This window comes from Chiloscyllium punctatum, chromosome 9, assembly GCF_047496795.1.
Source record: "Chiloscyllium punctatum isolate Juve2018m chromosome 9, sChiPun1.3, whole genome shotgun sequence".
NCBI lineage: Eukaryota > Metazoa > Chordata > Chondrichthyes > Orectolobiformes > Hemiscylliidae > Chiloscyllium > Chiloscyllium punctatum.
In genome coordinates this window covers 65,429,921-65,444,392 of record NC_092747.1, presented here as the reverse complement: position 1 = coordinate 65,444,392, position 14,472 = coordinate 65,429,921, and positions in this window count along the sequence as shown.

Sequence of the window (14,472 nt, the reverse complement as noted above, 5' to 3'; positions counted from 1 at the left end):
ACAAGACCTTCCCTCCATACCAGGCAACATCCTAGTAAATCTCCTCTGCACCCTCTCCAAAGTTTCCACATCCTTCCTATCATGCGGTGACCAGAACTGTATGCAATGCTCCAAGTGTGGCCGCACCAGAGTTTTGTACAGCTGCAGCATGACCTTGTGGCTCTGAAACTCAATCCCTCTACCAATAAAAGCTATCACACCATATGCCTTCTTAAGAACTCTATCAACCTGGGTGGCAGCTTTCAGGGATCTATGTACATGGACACCGAGATCTCTCTACTCATCTACACTTCTAAGAATCTTACCATTAGCCCGTACTCTTTTTTCCTGTTGCTCCTTCCAAAGTGAATCACCTCACACTTTTCAGCATTAAACTCCATTTGCCATCTCTCAGTCCAGCTCTGCATCTTATCTATATCCCTCTTTAAACTTCAACATCTTTCAGCACTATCCACAACTCCACTGACCTCAGTGTCACCCACAAATTTGCTAACCCATCCTTCTACACCCTCATCCAGGTCATTTATAAAAATGACAAACAGCAGTGTCCCCAAAACAGATCCTTGCGGTATACCAGTAATAACTGAACTCCAGGATGAACATTTCTCATCAACCACCACCCTCTGTCTTCTTTCAGCTAGCCAACTTCTGATCCAAACTGCTAAATCATCTTCAATTCTATATCTCCATATTTCGTGCAGTAGCCTACCATGGTGAACCTTATGAAATGCCTTGCTGAAATCCATATACACCACATCAACTGCTTTACCCTCATCCATCTGTTTGGTCACCATCTCAATAAACTCAATAAGGTTTGTGAGGCATGACCGACCCTTCATAAAACTGTGTTGACTATCCCTAATCAACTTATTCCTCTCTAGGTGTTCATAAATACTATTTCATATAACCTTTTCCAGCACTTTACCCACAACCAAAGTAAGTCTCATTGGTCTATAATTACCAGGGTTGTCTCTATTTCCCTTCTTGATCAAGGGTACAGCATTTGCTATCCTCCAGTTTTCTGGCACTATTCCTGTAGACAATGATGACATAAAGATCAAAGTCAAAGGCTCTGCAATCTCCTCCCTGGCTTCGCAGAGAATCCTAGGATAAATCCCAAATGGCCCAGGTGACTTATCTATTTTCATACTTCCCAGAATTGCTAACACCTCCCCCTTGTGAACCTCAAACCTGTTTAGTCTAGTAACCTGTATCTCAGTATTCTCCTTGACAACATTGTCTTTTACAAATGAGAATACCGTCGAAAAACATTATTTAGTGCTTCCCCTATCTCCTTGGACTCCATGCACAACCTCCTACTACTGTCCTTGATTGGCCCTAATTCTTTCTCTAGTCATTCTTTTATTCCTGATACACGTATAGAAAGCTTTAGGGCGTTCCTTGATCTAATCTACCAATAACTTCTCATGTCCCCTACTAGCTCTTCTTAGCTCTCTCCTTAGATCTTTCTGGCTAACTTGTTATGCTCAAGCCTAACTGAGCCTTCATGTCTCATCCAAACAAAAGCCTTCTTCTTCCTCTTCACAAGAGATTTAACTTCTTTAGTAAATCATGGCTTCCTCACTCGACCACTTCCTCCCTGCCTGACAGGTACACACTTATCAAGGACACACAGTAGCTGTTCCTTGAATAAGCTCCACATTTCAATGGTGCCCATCCCCTGAAGTTTCCTTCTCCATCCTATACATCCTAAACCTTGCCTAATCACATCATCGCAATAGTTGAGGGAAATCAGACATGGAGAGTTCATAGAGTAGAACAGGAGAATGGCCCTGCCTGGAATTTCTCTATAGAGAGCTGATATGGATTCAATATGTTGAATGATCTCCTTCAGGGCCATATAAATGAGCGATGGGCGGCCTTTCCAGGTTGGGTTTGATGGTAAAGGGCCTTGTGATTGGATAGTAAGGTGCAAAGTAGAGATGCAGGTGCCCTTTCATTTGCCTGGGGGAAGGAAGCCTTGCGGAGAACCTTCCTTGCCAGAGACTCATGAAGTAGATATTTAAGGATTCATCCTGGTATTGTAGGTATTCAAACAGTGGGCAGAATACTTGTCATCCTAGTAGGCCACATGAAAAACCTTGCCATCATTCAACAATTCTGTTCCAAATCAAAGGCCTCACCATCAGGAAGGTGAGCTCCTCAGAAAATCATCCCCGGCCCTTATTTTGACAGCCCTATCCTAGATCACCACAACTTCAATCCTACTTACACTTGCCGCTATGTGGAAATCTATTAGTGATTTTTACAGGAGAAGACATCTCCCTATAAATGTCAATGGCTATCCCTCAGATGGTGCTGGCAGAACTGGAGAGCTATTGACCTCAGGCTGATGAGCAGAATTTCCACCCACTGGCTCTCAATCTGGTATAAAGCCAGATATTGCCCAGTTAGGTACTTGACTATCTTGGAAGGTTGTCAGACCTCCCAGAGGAGAGTATTGCAGGCTCCCATTGGGTCTCTAACCAATGGGCAAGATCTCGGGTGCCCACACTAAATCCAAACCAATGATTTTGTGATGTGTAGTAGTTGAAGTGAATGTTTTTCAATATACACAAGCATTTGAGAGGAATGTGGATAAGAGCAATAGAAAAAGAAATGGAAATGTATTTTCATTTGGTAAGTTGAGATAAAATGTAAGAAGGCTCACTTGTTATAAATTACTACAGATCTGTTGGATCAAACAGTGTGTTTCTATGCTGTAAATACTATATGAATGTGTGCAATTCTATACTTCTTAAGGAAATGTGAAAATCTTTCTTTATAGAAAGCACTTAATGACATCAGCTCTTCCTGTGTAATAAACAATTTGGCGTTTTCTTTGTTTTTCAATTTCAGACTTCCTTTTGTTATGATTTTCCGAATCTTGAATTTGCACTTGTGATGATTTACTGGGTTTCTTTGGAATGCTGGCAAGTAGACATAATCTCTCAGGAGTCTCACATGCGGATCTTCATGGCTAAGAATCTGCAACAGCTTGAAGGGTTTGTCTGAGTATGATCAATGTGGTGTAAAATTCAGTTAGCTGCACAGATTTGTATATGTCATATTTTCAGATAGTCTCAGGAGAGAAGGACTCTGGAGTGAAATACAATCCCCTCTTCAGACATTGCTCTACAGTTGTCTTGAATTTTACACTGCTTTGGAAAGCAAAGTTTTGCAACTTCAGATACAAAAATTACAGCCATGATAAATTAATACCAAACAGTAAAGTTATTTAAAATAAAGCTTGTGATCTGATTATTGTTAGTATGATACTTGTTGCCATTTTGGCACAGTAAACACAAACATTTATATTTATTATTTTTATGCTTAAGCTCGGTAGCAATGGCTTTGGAGAAGGATTTCCTTCTCATGCCTGAATACTGTTAGTTTTATGCAAATATCTAAAAACAGATTTTGTCAACATTCCCTTAAATTTGCTGTTTGAAACAGGGTATTATTGAGATTTACACAGCTTGTGAATGATTTTCAACATCATCATGACTTTTCTTCAACTGATATTTAAGAACAATCATTGAATTAACCACCACCCTGCATGTTAGTCCTGCCATTTCAGTTCAGCAAATCAATATCAACAGCACAGCGTAGGCATTCAATTTTCCTTTTATTTGCCTCTCATTTTTTTATACTGACATAAAGTACCACTGCAAATGAATATTTGGGTTGCTTTCCAAGTATCAATTATTGAGTTACTGATATACTCCTTGACAGAAATGTGGGCTTTGTCACAGGATTTTCACAGAGTTGAAGAAACCGAATGAGGAGATGAAAAAATGGCAACCAACTCCAGATCCCAATATTCCTGACCCCATTCCTGGGGCTTTTGATCTTCTGCTGTGCAGTTTAAGGTTCTAGATTAGATCAGGTGATTGCATCTCAAACCTAATCGGGTTTATAGTGAGGATTAGCATACCTTAATCTCCACAATTTTGACAGTGGGGTTGGGTTAACGTTTCAAAAGATTCTGGTTCATAGCAGTTGAGAATTGTCATGAAGCATACAGTAGGTGGGTGAACCTTTAGAAGTGTACAATCGAAAGGTCTTAACCACAACCCCCATGCCATGTTATGGCAGTTCTATGCCTACTCAAGTACCATAAATTGTATTGAAGCAATTAACCTGATAGTGACAAAAGTTTACAAGGCTTTTAAAAAGTGATTAGATCATAATTGTCCACTTTCTATGGCCAAATAACGGTAGCAATTGTTCAGATTGTCTAAGGAGATTCACCAGGATGTTGCCTGGTATGGAGCATTTCAGTTATGAAGAAAGGCTGGATAAACTCGATTTGGAGATGCCAGTGTTGGACTGGGGTGTACAAAGTTAAAAATCACACAACACCAGGTTATAGTCCAACAGGTTTAATTGGAAGCACACTAGCTTTTGGAGCGTTGCTTCTTCATCAGGTGATAGTGGAGGGTTCAATCCTAACACACAGAATTTATAGCAAAAATTTACAGTGTGATGTAACTGAAATTATACATTGAAAAATTGATTGTTAAATCTTTCATCTGTTTGAATACCATGATAGTTTCACTTCTTTCATGTGTAAATCACAAAACCTTTGTTTTAAAAGTTGCATTCTCAGGTTAGCTGCTAACAATGGGTGATAGCTAGACAATATGTTGAAGGTGTTGGCCCCCTGTGTTCTCTGTCTATGCCATGATGTTTAGATTGATTCTAATCTAAAAAGTGAGATAACAGAGTTTTACATAAATTCATGCAGTTTTTGAGCTCAGAGTTTTACACGAATGCATGCAGTTTTTGAGCAAAGTACAATGTAACCCTGCAAAAATATATGTGTGCATGTGGGTCTTTGGCTGTCTGTGTGTGTGTGTGTCTGTCTGGGTTGGGGGTTGTGAGTGTGAGAAAGTGTATGTGTGTAGTGAGTGCAGAGTGTCTTAAGTCTGTGAGGGGGTGCATGTGTGAGTGTGGGAGTGTGTGTGTCTGTAAGGGTGTGTGTGGGTGTCTGTGTGCGCGTCTGTGTATATGTGTGTCCGTGTGTATGTGTGTATAGGAGTGCCTGTGTGTGTGTGTGTGTGTGTGTGTGTGCGCGCGCGCAAGTGTGTGTGTATAGTGCAATGGTGGTCACCTGTAATGTGGCATGAACCCAAGGCCCTGGTTGAGGCCAACCCTATGGGTACCGAACTTAGCTATCAGTCTCTGCTTGGCCACTTTTTGCTGCTGCCTGTCCCGAAGTCCGCCTTAGAGGATGGTCACCCGAAGGTCCGAGGTTGAATGTCCTGGACCACTGAAGTGTTCCCCAACATGGTACATTGTGGAAACCGAGCAAAGGCTATGACAATGGATGAATGGGCACTGCACAACAATCAACAGGCAGGAGAGTTCCCTCCCAGTTGGGGAACACTTCAGTGGTCCAGGACATTCGACCTCGGATCTTCGGGTGACCATCCTCCAAGGCGGACTTTGGGACAGGCAGCAGTGAAAAGTGGCTGAGCAGAGGCTGATAGCTAAGTTTGGTACCTATAGGGAGGGCCTCAACCAGGGCCTTGGGTTCATGCCACATTACAGTTGACCACCATTGCACTATATACACACACACACAGATGCGCACCACGACACCCACACACACCCTTACAGACACACACCCCCCCACACTGACACATGCACCCCCTTACAGACTCAAGAAACTCTACACGCACTACACACATACACGTTCTCACACTCACAACCCCCAACCGAGACAGAAACACACAGACAAAGACCCACATGCACACATATATTTTGTGGGGTGAATTTGTACTTTCAGGGTTACATTGTACTTTGCTCAAAAACTGCATGCATTCATGTAGAACTCTGAGCTCAAAAACTACATGACTTTATGTAAAACTCCGTTATCTCACTTTTTAGATTAGAATCAATCTAAACATCATGGCATAGACAGAGAACACAGGGGGCTAACACCTTCAACATATTGTCTAGCTATCACCCATTGTTAACAGCTAACCTGAGAATGCAATTTTTAAAAAATGGTTTTGTGATTTACACATGAAAGAAGTGAAACTATCATGGTATTCAAACAGATGAAAGACTTAACAATCAATAATTTCAGTTACATCACACTGTAAACTTTTGCTATAAATTCTGTACATTAGGGTTGAGCCCTCCACTATCACCTGATGAAGGAGTGATGCTCCGAAAGCTGGTATGCTTCCAATTAAACCTTTTGGATTATAACCTGGTGTTGTGTGATTTTTAACTGGATAAACTCGGATTGTTTTCTTTGGAGCAGACAAGATTGAAGGGGAACCTGATCGACTTTTGCACCATTATAAGGGGTATAGAAAACAGCTATTCCCCTTAGTTGAACAGAGAAAACAGTTTAAAAAGAGGAGGCATTATTTTAAACTGAAAGGCAAAAGGTTTAGAGGGGATTTGAGGGGAGTCAACGGGATTAGAGGAAAAATGTTTTCACCCAGAATGTGGTAGAGCTTGGAATGCCCTGCGTGGGAGGATAGTTGAGGTGGGAAACTTCTCAACCTTTACTTCAGTGAGCACTTGTAGTATCATAACATTCAAGGCTATGGGCCTGGTGTGGAAGACTTATGGGACTTGTGTAGATAATAGTATACTTAGTACAAACTCAATGGACTGAAAGGCCTCTTCTGCACTATATAATTCTATGAATGGCATCCTTTTAACTTTAGGCATCTTCCACAAGGTCTTCCCCCTTCAGATTCTCCATCCGCACTGAATTTGCTCCATAGTTCAATAAGATAACATCTAATCTGATTATGACTTAACTCTGTTTTCCTGTCTGGCTCAAATAACCCTAGGCACATTCATTGATCAAAAACCTGCTCAACTCAGCTTTGAAGATATCCAATGACACAATCTCCATTGTGCAGTAGGGAAGAGAATTCCAAAGATTGATAATTGACTGATAGAAGAAGTACATCTGTTTCATGCATATTAGATGGGTGATTCCTAATTTGGAAACTGTGTTCCCTGGCTTTAGTTATCTCCAGAAAGGAAAACATCTTCTCAGTATCGACCTTGTTAGACTCCCTTAAAAACCTTGCCTGTTTCAATAATATCACCTCATTCTTCTGAGCTATAATGTGTATGAGCCCAACCTGCTTAATCTTTCATCATAAATGATCTATTCATCTTAGCAATTCGTCCAGAGAGGTTTCATTAAATTATCTCCAAAGCAAGTCTTCTAAATAGCACCAATGCCCTGTATAGTTGCAACAGGACTTCCTGATTTTTACATGCCATCTCTATTGCAATTAGGCCAATACTCCAACTGCCTTCCTAATTACTTGCTGTATCTGATACTAACTTTTTGTGATTCATGTACAAGAATCCCAGAAACCTGGACAGCGCCCGCTGCAATTTTTCTCAACTTAAATAGGTCTCTGCTTTTCTATTCTTCCTACAGAAGTGAACAACTTTCCCTTTTCCTGCATTATGCACTATCTGCCAGTTTTTAATATAGTCTCTTAAACTATCTATATCCTTTTACAGGGTGACTTGGTTCATTAGTAGCAAGTGGACATAAGCAGTGGCAGTGCAGGCATTTATCACCTGCAAGCTATGCTTGTGAATGGGTTATGAAGCTCTGTTGATGTCATCGGCCGATCCCCGGGAGCAACTGAATGTGAAGATGTTGGAAGGTTGTGATGGTCTTGATTGTCACTGATAAAGCATGCCTACCTGACCATCTTGCCAAGAGATCTTCTTCCAGGAGGCCGAAGATGCCAACAACCTGCTAAGGCTGTCTGAGTGTGGTCCTTTCACATGTCTGTATCTAAATACAGTGAAAATTGCTCCTCCAAACTGGAGTTCTATGTTTGTCCCCTGTGAAGTGACAAGTAGCTGCAGAAGGCTAAAACTGTTCTTGCTGGGTGTCACTCCTGGTGCTGTCAGTGTTGCTGTTGCTTCTCCTCCTGCTTCTTATCAGAAGTTCAAGTTAGAGTTACATAAGCATCTCCCATGCTGCAATGAAGGTCGAGAGCTGGGAGATGTGACTACAGATTTTTAAAAACATCCAAAGTAGTGGGAAAAGAAAGCAGCTACATTATGAGAGATTACTTCTAAAGTAGTGACAGTGCTCTTTCAAAATACTTGTATATGTTGGGTTCTGCTGGAAGCATCTGGGATGACTTGAGGAGAGGCATTGCCCCATTCCTTGATGCTGTTATCAATTTAGGTGACCTATACCATGTGGGGAAGATGCCCAGACATATCCATTAGCATAGGATAGGTTTGATCTTGATTAAACAGGATCAGACTATAACATAACACTGAGATGCATTGCATCTGAGACACCCGATTGTCTCTTGTGAGACAATTAGGTTCAATTTAAAATTAAGTTTTAGCAACATGCTGTTAATATTATGAGCAATCACTGAAGCGCTGTGCATCCTCTCATGAATGTGATCAGAATTCATAGGACACACAAACACATCAGTTGGCTTCTACCGGAATAGCCCTTCATATCCTGGTTGGTAGAATTCATCTTATGTTGTTAGTTAACCCTTTCAGGTATGAACACAAGAAGTAGTCTTACGAGCTAAAGTCATTTCCTTAGACAAGAAAACACACATTATATTTATGTTTAAGTGCTTTCCAGTCTGTCAATTTCTTAGTTCTTATTGTTTCCTTGACTTGTTCAACACGGGGAGTACCACTCAGTCTGCAAAACTGTATGCTGGCTGCTAAGGTCAGAATTCAAGATAAAAGAAGCAGTCAGTTATCTTTTCCCCAATGACAAGTGTGAAACTTGCTTGTCCACTTGGGTTTCTCCTATGTGTATGGAAACTGGGAACAGGAGTAGGCAATTTAGCCCTTCAAACTTGCTCCATCATTCAACACGATGAAGGTTCACCTTCTATCTCAACATCATATTCCCACTTTTTCTTCATACCTCTTGATGTCTTTAATACTTTTTTAAAAAGTCAATCTCTTGTGAATGCGATAAATACAGAAATTGGCAGGTTCTTGTTGGCTTGCCAACACTGAGTAACAACTTTTTTTCTTCAATTTATCACATGCATTGACACCTGTCCAACCTGCCAGATTAACATTCAGACCAAAGCTCTCAGAAATGTAACTAATTAATGAAATTCAAAATCTATAGTGTCTAGTGTGGTCAATTAACAAAATTTAACAGATTTCAGAACTTGAAGTTTAGATGTGGTTGCCCCTTGAAACACAAGAGATATGTTACCTGCACGTTGATATTTTACTTTTTTGGAAGATTAATTGTTATAATTGTTCATTTTCAGTGAGTGAATTAATGTTTGGTTTATGTATCTAAATATGACATGGAATTTGATGACAATGTAAAAGCTCTCCTGGCCCAATGTGTGCATTCATATTGAATATTCAGTATTCATGTTTCACACAGGCCTCTTCACCCCATACTGCACCACAATCTATTCAACAACATATTCTGTCAATTCCTTCCTCCTTCTCATTCTTACTGTCAAGTAGAGATTAGATTAGATTCCCTACAGTATGGAAACAGGCCCTTCAGTCCAACAAGTTTTCACCGACCCTCTTAAGAGTAACCCACCTAGATTCATTCCCCTACCCTATATTTACCCCTGGCTTGGCAATTCACCTAACCTGCACATCTTTGGATTTTGGGAGGAAACCGGAGCGACCAGAAGAAACCCCCACATAAATGGGGAGAATGTGCAAACTCCTCACAGATAGTCGCCTGAGGTGGGAATCGAACCCGGGTCCCTCCTGCTGTGAGGCAGCAGTGCTAACTGTATAAAGGGAAACTGGGTATTTATTGTAAGACCATAACAGACAGGAACAGGAGTAGGTTTCTTGAGCCTGCTTTGTCAATCCAGCATTCTTCACGTACACTTTCCTGCCTTTTCCCAATTACCCTTGATTCCCCTAGTCAGAATTGAAGCCCTAGATATGAAATCCTTTTCTAAACCTTTCCTCTTTTGTCTCTTGATAGAACTAAAAACTTAGTCCTTTAATGAAACTTTTAGTCATTTGTCTTAATACCTCGATGACACATTTTCTTCAAATATGCTTCTGTGAAGTTATTGTTTTGCAGGGAAAATTCATGATAATGTTTTTCACTCCAATATCCAATTAGATCACAAATATACATATGGATTTGGATGACCTTCCATAGCTTAGTTCCATTGTTAGTACTGGAATTGCACTGTAGAATATATTGATATTATCTTCCTTTTTGTATAGAAAATGCATAACTGACAATGAGTATAAAAGATCCTGGCAACTTTTCTACATAATAAACCAACTCTTATCTATGTAGATCACAGTAGCAGCATAGCAGCCCCTGAGATTTTTTGATTTTCTGATTATTTTGGCAGGGGTCATGAATCTGTGATGAGCTTCAACAGCTCTCAGTGGGACATCATAGTTGGATATCTGTCAGCCCATTTTACATAAATTTTCCCAGTTCTGAGACATGCCTTAATTTCCAGAAATATTAAATAAACATTTTCATGTTTAATTGTTAAAATGCATCCACACAAATAGTAGTCAATGATACCTCACAATGCCCAAACTCAACCTTTTATTGTATAATGTTTCCACTGTATTTACACATTTAGGCCAAGCTTTTAAATAGTTCAGAACATTAGATTTACATATGCCCAGGCCTGTTATGTAAATATGTTGGTAGCATCCGTTATAAAGCAAGCACCACACCACAGCTGGCACATTTTCTAGAAATCATTGATAAATCATAACTGAACAATTTTTCTCAAGGAAGAATATACATAAAAACAGAGAAATCATTTTTTTTCCGGTTGTTTTTTATGACCTTGAGGTAATTGATGAGATTCTTAAGAGACAAGGAGAGTGGCCTTGTAGCTGTCAAATTTCCAGAAATAACAGTAATTAACTTCTAATTGTCTTTAGATCTGCCTAGACAATAACCGTAAATTTCAGCTCCATAACTCTACTGATTCTGCCACCATGGAATACCCAGTTCTGGCAGTAATAATTCAACAACCTGTGGGTACCAGGGCTCCAGGAGCAGACTCTTTCAACAGTTCAGTAACAATTTGTAGTCCTGCAGATTGTGTGGAGTGCCTTACCGGATCAAATTTCTCCTGAGTAGGTACTGTGACTTTCTAACTTCTATCTGTCTGTTATTGATCATGACTTATGCCCTCTTGTGCAAAATCCGAAAACACAACATAGCACAAAAAATTATTTTTTAATAACATTATTCAACAATACTTCCAATAATACATAGTAAGATAACACAAATCATCCTTGTGCAATTGTTTAGTGCCTGTTTTGCTTGCATTTTTATCTAACACACCATTCCATGCAGAGCTACTATAGTGGCTGCAGCATGGCTGTTTGTCAGTGTGCAAGGTGTCACGTAGGTAGTGAGCTGAAATCATGTCCTGCTATTCCCAGAGGCATCATAAAAGTTCAAGATTTTAAGCAGTACAGAGAATTCCCTGGTTTACCTGTCTTTTAGACCTAGGTTGACAGGCAGCACAGACTAGGTTTCTTTACAGAAAAAAGAATGACTATTCATTTGTAATAAAAAAATCCACAAGTTTTCACTCCTGCTTAAAATGCAGCCGTGCAGGCATCACTGACAACGTATGTCAGGTCCCTTGCTTTTAAAATGTATAGCAATTCTTCAACAATCCTTGGCTTTTAAAACAGATTCTTTTCCCATTTCAGTCCACAATCAAAACTGTAAAAAAAAAGATATGGTCCTTACAAGTGTGAGAGATTGCAAATGCCTTTGCAGGATGCCTTCAAACAGCTTTGGGCTTCAAGACCTAGTTTTAGACTGCACCATGTCATCGATGACATCACTAAAAAAGCAGCAGCACTACTTTTCTCTTCAGAGTCACAGTAGGACCTTTCAAAACAGAGTGACTGCCCAGGTGTCTTGGTCAAGGTCATGTTCTCAAGTACAAATTACTGGATTGTTGAGATGTGTGGCTTCTGCTTGTTTTGCTTGAAAAGCTGAGAGCTTGCCTCTAAATTAATCATCAGGACTAAGTTTACAAGAACTTTCACGGAGCTGGTTGCCATTTCCATTCTGAAACTGATGCTCTCCAAGACCTGCATGTGGTCTTGTTTCCAATTCAAGTGACACTTCTTTATGTTTCTTTACAGTAGGCTGTGTGGCAGGCCAGTCAATGCACTAAGCATTTCATTGCACATGATCATCAGTATCTAGTAGGCCAACCATCAAAGTCCTAACCAACCCTGTGCCTGTGTTTTATATTATCCTCTTGCCCCTTTCTGGCCAGTGACTCACTACATGTAAATTGCATCTCTCTATTATTTTTTAAAGTATATATAGAGCCAATATCTGAGCTGGTGCGGTATGGTATAAATTGATGCTGCTACCCATCCATTAATGTCACTACATCACATTCCTATACAGCTATTTATACCTGTAGCTCAACAACTTTACCCATGATGTCTTATTTTTCTTAACAACCATATATTCAAAATCTACATTTATATTCCTCACAATACTTCATAGTCTGCCCCTATTTTATGTTATGCTACTTTCAACTTTTGTACGATCTATCATTCTTTGCTATTACTTATTCCTCCGTTCTACCTTCCTGATGGTCCAATCCAGTTGAGGTACAATTTGTCCCATTTGAATTGGGACCTCTAGAGCCAGACCTAGTTTCAATTTCTCAATAATCTTAAATTCCTGTGCTATGCCTCAACCCATGCATGATCCTTCCTATCTACAATTTCTCCTCCTGCTGCCACATGATACTTGGAATAAACTGTAGATTACTGTCTTTGAGATCCTAAATTTTAACATCATCCCGAGCTCCTGAAAGTCCAACTGTAAGATTTCAATACCTACTCTCTATGTGCACATCAAAATATATCATAACTTCTGGCTTAATCCTTACCTCCTGCAGAATAATTTCTAAATTCTTCATGATATCCTTTGCTCCACCACAAGGAGGCAACATAACACTGAGTCCATGATGACAGTTACAGGGATACCAGTCTGTGTCCCAACAATGCATTCTCCTAACATGATTACAATTGTACACTTAGTACTGAAAGAAAAAGGACACACTGTGAAATTTTTCATCATGCATTCATCAGGACACAATAGCAAATTTCAAAGGGAGCAATAATTTATACTATATGAGAAAATGCACCTGATTATTTGTTTGGCAAACAATATTGGAGTATGAAAAATGTATCAGAGAGGAGGTATCCCCAAAGGTTTTGTTGAAATTTTATAAAGGCACATCCACAAATTCAGATCATGGTGATAAGTCTGCATGTGCATTGTGTCGTGGCATGATTCTGTTGAGGAAATTATTTAGTCCGATACTTCGAGACTTGTTTCAAGAAGTTTTTTTTTATGAATTCACAGAGATGCTGCTACAGTCTGCACTGTCTCACAGCTCTCTCTCAAATCGAATAGTCAGTCTTTTTTTATAAAATGATACAAGCAAATTTGCTAACATTCGACACACAAGTAATGTTGAATACAATAAGTCAAGATAAAAATAAGGATAGTGCAGCTACTCCCTTTGACGTTGCTCAAGGACAGAGAAACTAACAAGCTCAAGATACACTCCCACTAACGAAATAAGATAAACTCCCTTTATTTCGTCAAACTATAGTTACACAACTTCAGTCTTTATTTCTAGCAGTATTCTTCCACTACAGCTGTGAGCCTAAGAACCAAGATACCTTTTACCTTGATCAAGTATCCCATCATGCAGCAGTATGCCAAGTTCTTATCAGTGCTGCAAATGTTGGACAGTAGCACAATTTCAAAGATGCTTTCAATTCAGCATTGTTACAGTACAGAAGGTGCCCTTTAACTCTGAGTTTGCTCGTTGTTATAGTCCTTGGGTGTAAATACAGCCACTGTGCTGTCAGGAAGGAAACTCCCGGAGTTTGACTCAGCAACAATGAAGAAACAGCATTATAGTTACAAGTCAGGATAATAAAAGCAAAATGCTATTGATGTTGGAAATCTGAAACAAAAGCAGAAACTGCTGGAGAAATGCAACTGGTCTGGCAGCATCTTTTGGAGGGGGAACAGAGTTGACATTTTGAGTCCAATGACTCTTCTTTAGATACCCAACTCAGGATGTTGTAAGGTTTAGAGGGAAACTTGCAGATGGTGACATGCCAATGCATTTGTTGCCCGTATCTCTCTAGGTTTTTTTATGAGTTTGAAAAGTGTTGACAATGACTTGTTGCAATGGGCAGTTTGTAGATGGTATACAGTACACAGCTGTTTCTAGGTTTTAATAGTGGAAAAAAATGAATGTTTAAGGTGAACTAATCAAGCAGGTTGCTTTGTCCTGATGTTGCTGAGTTCCTTGAGTTTGTTGAGCTGCGTTTATACAGGTGAATGGAGAATAATCCATCACTCTCCTACCTTGTACCAAGTAGATGGTGGACAGACTTTCAAGAGTTAAGAGGTGAGTTAATCACCACAGAATT